Below are 5,705 nucleotides of genomic sequence, written 5' to 3' on the forward strand. Positions count from 1 at the left end.
TGTGTTCATTGTAACAACACAGAGCCTCTAAAACGCCAAACTGATAAACTACTGTCATTTAAATAAAGATAAGATTTATTTTTTCCACCCTCATACAAAACTTTTCTGCAGCCTAGCCTACTACACTCTAGGTTAAAACGTTTAAGCTTAATTCCAGTAGTTTGTAGGTTTAAAAAAAGACATTATCTCTTCACTGTTATTGATTAAATATTATTTTTTGTCTCCACACATGGGTGCATCAGGATAGTGGATGTTATTGTCGTTGTCGATGTGTAAAGCAGCAGCTGTGAGCTAAGCTGTTAGCATTTTTTTTTTTTTTTTAAGTCGTTGTGACTCTTCAGCCTCTTGTGAATTTCTTCTTTTCCCACGAGACTGAGATGTGAGGAAATAAAAGAGCAGCTTTAATCACGCTGGGATTTAACTCCTCTTCTCTCTCTGGTGGGTTTTCGTATCATCATCATCATCATCACTCCTCCTCTGTTCCTGTAAAAACTTTCTCCACAAAACGTCACATAAAGCTGCTCTGAATGACGCCACACTGTTGTTATTTTTATTGTTGTTGTGTCTGGATATCAGATATGAAAAAGCCGCAGTTGTGATTTGATTTAATTTATCAGTATCTTATTCATCGGCACACGGAGGAGGAAGGTGAAGGTAAACACTCCTCCTCCTCCTCCTCCTCCCCCTCCAGAGACTCACTAAGCCTCGTCTAAATACCCAGTACTTACAGAAGCTAACTGCCATTTAATTGCACCTTTGATGATGTTTGATGACGCTGGTTTTCATTTTAGTCTGAGTGTTACTGAGCAGAAATCAGCAGCAGCAGCAGCAGCAGCAGCTAAATAGGATGCAGCCAAAAACATGAAGAAACACACAAGACACACAGCAAAGACCTACAGCACCTTGCAAAAAGTATTCATCATACCCCTTGAACTTTTCCACATTTTGTCACGTAAATGTATTTTATTGGGATTTCATGTGATAGACCAACACAAAGTAGCGCTGCATTGTGAAGTAGAAGAAAACGATACATGGTTTTTAAGATTTTTTACAAATAAAAATCTGAAAAGTGTGGCGTGCATATGTACATTGTTGAACCACTTTTCATTGCAATTGACCCTTCGCCAACTCCTCCCACAAACGGCTATTGTCCAATCCTACGTTAGCAACCGTATAGGCCTGGCAAGCTTTCCGCAGTGAGTCATTACGTTTGCTTTTGTGGACACATTTTGAGACTAGGACGAAAAACATTTATTTGTAGAGAAGGATGTTGTTGTTGCTGCTGCTACTACGCCGGTGGCGGCGGCGGCAGCAGCAATATAGAGATGTTCAGATACGAGCGGACTTTTTTTTCGACTTGAGCAAGTGTAAATATGGGGATAACCATATGTTTACCTCCGAAATGACAGCTGTACTTTTACGGCTTTTACCTGGGCTTTTAGGCGAGGGATCCTCCAGGCAGGGACTGCTTTCACTGACTGATACAGTGGTGGGAGAAAACAAAACAGCAGCCAAAGCTGTATGTGGTTCACAATCGCCCAAAAACTTGCAGTTTGACAACGTTTCATGACCAGTGAGATGACGTAAGTCTTCGTGGGTTGATAGACGGTAAAATTACCGGTCCTTACTGCTGCTCTGTACATTGTCCAGTCGTGTCGTTGAACAGATGTTTTATCCTCCTGCGCGAGTCACGTCACTGGAAACTATGAATGATCTTTGTGACTTCTTCTCTCTATTATCTCAGAACAGTTTATCCAGAAATGTGCTGATATTTCCTTTGAAATCGATACCAAATATTGCCAGGAGCATGGCTGGGAGTGAAAGCTTGCCCGCCGTAGCAACAGTAACCAAGGGGGCGGGGCTTACGCGAAGGGTCAATTACAACTCCAAGTCTTTTGGGGCATGACTCTACCAGCTTTGTAGATCTACAGCTACAGTTTTTGCCCATTCTTCTTTGCAGAACTCCAGTTGAGTCAGATTGGATGAAGAGCGTCAAATTTTCAAGGGGTATGAATACTTTTGCGACACACTGTAATAGATACAGGAATCATAATATCATATGATATCTTATATATGTGTTTTTTTTGAAGGGATAGTTCAACATTTTGGCAAATTGGCACATTGCCATAATCGCTATAGTCCTAGCAGTAGGTTCGTTACCTTTAATTGTCGATGCAAGCAGTTTTTCATCACGCAGTCTCTGCATTTCCCTCTAAAACAACTCTGTCTGGTAACGTTGTGTTATTATCTCATAGCGTGGTGAATGTGCAGGTCACAACTTGTCCACCAGAGCGTTGTGGAGTTGTTGGATTGTGTATTTGATGAGTTTGATGAGGGAAACAAAGAAATCCCATGAGCCTCCGTTAACGTAGCTCTGAGCAGCTCACGGCTCTGCTCCGCCGTTCTAAAAATAGCTTGCACCGACAATTAAAGGTAACGAACCTACTGCTATGACTATAGGGATTATGGCAATGGGCCAATTTGCCAAAATGTTGAACTATCCCTTTAAATATATTACTATACTATTACTATACTTACTTCTTACTTTTTATCTTTATATTGTTACTCTTGTCACTTGTCTTGTGTTACTGTAATTTGGCGTTAAAGTCATGATTATCTTATTTAATCGTCCAATTTCCACCAAATCTAAACAGCAAGAAAAACAAAAAAACAAACAAAATCTCTCCAATAAAAACACACAGGACTCACAGCGAAGACATTTGACAGGTCAATAAAGATTTACAGATATGTCAGTCGTTCCTCTTGTTTCGTCACTTGTCTTGTTGTTTCTGTCATTTTTGGAGTTAAATTCAATCTCATCTCATTTAATTCCCCCAATTTCCACCTAAACTAACCATCAAGACAAACAAAAAACTCACAGCGACAAATATAAATGCTCTGAGACTAATAACAAAATAATCTTTAATTTGCAAAGGAAATGTCCTTAAACGCCTCAGCAACAGAAGCCATTCACCTGTCAGCTTCAGGTGAGGAAGCACAAACTCCATCTGTATTTTTTTTATTTCTATTTTTCTAAATATCTCCTGCTAACAAGGTGCTAATTGGAGTCATGGTTGGATAAAAGCCAAAGAAAAACCTGAAGGCTCTCATCGTCATGGCGACCTGTTTCTCTCTCTCTCTTGTGGCTTTAATTACCGTGGTAATTTTGGCTCTTTTAACTTTTTCTCTTTTTTTTTTTTCCATCATCAAAGAGCTCGACCTTTTTCCTCCAGACGTCCATGGGATCCTGCTGCGTTCACTGCCTCAAGCTTTTTTTTTATTATTATTTACTTCATTTTGGACGCAAGGGGCTGTGACACAACTGATAGGCAGTGGCGTGCGCAGACTTTTTGAAGGGCAGGGGCGAAAAGGAAAAAAAAGGGCACATAATAGCGAGTCCTCGCCACTGAAGAGGGCACTTTAGCACACGTTTTGGCTCCCAGATGTGGCTCCTAGAGGGCACTTTCAGGGCTGCCAAGTTTCAGAAAATGACAAGAGTGAGACTGTAGCGACATGGTGCGGTGAAAAAAAATTGGTCTTTGTTAACGTCTATTTGGCCTGTTTTAATATCGATACATTAAGACTAAAAAAACGCCGATGGCCTGTTTTAACACGTGTTTTGGCCCCCAAGAGGGCACTTTAGCACACGTTTTGGCTCCTAGAGGGCACTTTTAGGGCTGCCAAGTTTCAGAAAAGGACAAGAGTGAGACTGTAGCAACATGGTCAAAAAAAATTGGGTCTTTTTTAACGTTGATTTGGCCTATTTTATAATATCAATACCTTAAGACTAAAAAACTTTGATTTGGCCTGTTTTAACATTTGTTTTGGCTCCCAAGAGGGCATTTAAGCACGCGTTTTGGCTCCTAGAGGGCACTTTAGCACACGTTTTGGCCCCTAGAGGGCACTTTAGCACATATTTTGGCTCCCATGAGGGCACTTTAGCACGTGTTTTGGCTTCCAAGAGGGCACTTTAACGCGCGTTTTGGCTCCCAGGGGCCACTTTAGCACGCGTTTTTCAACAATTGGGCCACGAGGGGGGGCGACCGCTCCCCCTGCCTGTGCACGCCACTGCTGATAGGCCTACATTTCCCACAAGGCCTACATTTCCCACAATGCCACAACAACAAAAACGCCGGTGTCCATAGAAACTTGCAGTTTTTCTCAATTGCTAATTGCTTTTCTCTAAACTGTAAACACAAAACCCGATTTTCAAAACCAAAACATTGCCTCAAAACGGCTCAAACTGTGCTAAAAACCAAACGTTGTTGTCAGATCAGACCCCGAGTCAATCAAAATGAAAAACACCACTGAACAGTCTCATTACACACAACATAGAAAAAAGGAAAACACAATGATCAGATCATAAAGCTGTAGAAATAATCTTTACGTTCACAATAGGAAAATGGATTTTGCAAAACAAAACAAAATTCCTGTTTAGCACTTCTACGTAGTAAAACAAAAATAACAAGTGATTGACTCGCAATAGTTTGGTTTTGCAGATGTTTTGTGAATGTAGTTTGAAAATTGGGTTTTGTGTTTAGTTTAGAGAAAAAGGATGGAAGGAAGGAATTCAATACAATAAAAAACCCACCAAACACCACAGTGCTTCTTTTCCTAGCTCACATCTTATATTTATATCTTATATATATATGTACATCTTTAATTAGGGCTGGGTATTGTTGAGAATCTCACGATTCGATTTGATTTCGATTCATTAGGTCACGATTCGATTCGATTCGATTCGATATTGATTGAAATGCTTCGATATCGATTCAGTATCAAGCAGAAATACACAAATAAGAGTACCAGATTATTATTTTTTTAATAATTATTTGTTTAGTTTCATGCCTTATGAACAGCCATAGTATAACTCATAGCATAACAAAATATGACACTGCTTTAACACTGAACTACAGTGCAGCTAAATTTAAATTAGGCTATGTGATACTTTCCTCTTGGAAAACATTTTGAGTAATAAAACAATACAAAACAATATTATTAATAATAGTTGACTGCACAACTGAAAATATTGTAGCGACCCCGCAGTAATGTTCTTGTTATGATGTTTAAGTTCTGTGATTTCTGACTGACTGTCAATGTGTATGGTACGGGCAGGTGGGATGAGAAACTGAGGGGCTGGGGTGAGTGTGAGGAAGACAGAGTCCTGTCTGTGTGTAGGTGAGTGAGTGAGGAGGAGCAGAGGAAGAAGTAAGAGCAGCTGTCAGATAAGTTCAGGGTTTCCCGCAGCGCTTTCCTGTTAAGGCGGCCGCCTTAACAACAAAGAGCTGCCGCCTAAACTAACGTCTTAAAAAAAAAAAAAAAGTAGCGATATTCGCCGCCGCCCCCCCCCCCCCCCGTCGGACGATGGCCGCATCCTCTCACACACATACACTCAACAGAGAAGCACGCATGCATTACAGCAGCGCGTGTTGAAAGCGAAAGTTAATACGGCACGGCGCGGTGCGTCCCTCCCCCGACGATCGATCCCCGCTGCTGCTGCTACTCACTCCCATATTGTTATGGTTTGGTCTAGTGCGGCCCCCGTCCGTACAGCGCGAATCACACAAGGGTGTTGCTCGCAGCGCCCCCACTGGCCAGGGGCTTGAATCGATTCAGAAGATTGCTGAATCGATATTGAATTGCAGAGAAAAGAATTGCAATGCATTGCTGAATCGATATTTTTACCCAGCCCTATCTTTAATATT

Source organism: Trachurus japonicus, unplaced genomic scaffold, assembly GCF_045865225.1.
Source record: "Trachurus japonicus isolate A0001 unplaced genomic scaffold, Traja_1.0 AP030727.1".
Taxonomy (NCBI): domain Eukaryota; kingdom Metazoa; phylum Chordata; class Actinopteri; order Carangiformes; family Carangidae; genus Trachurus; species Trachurus japonicus.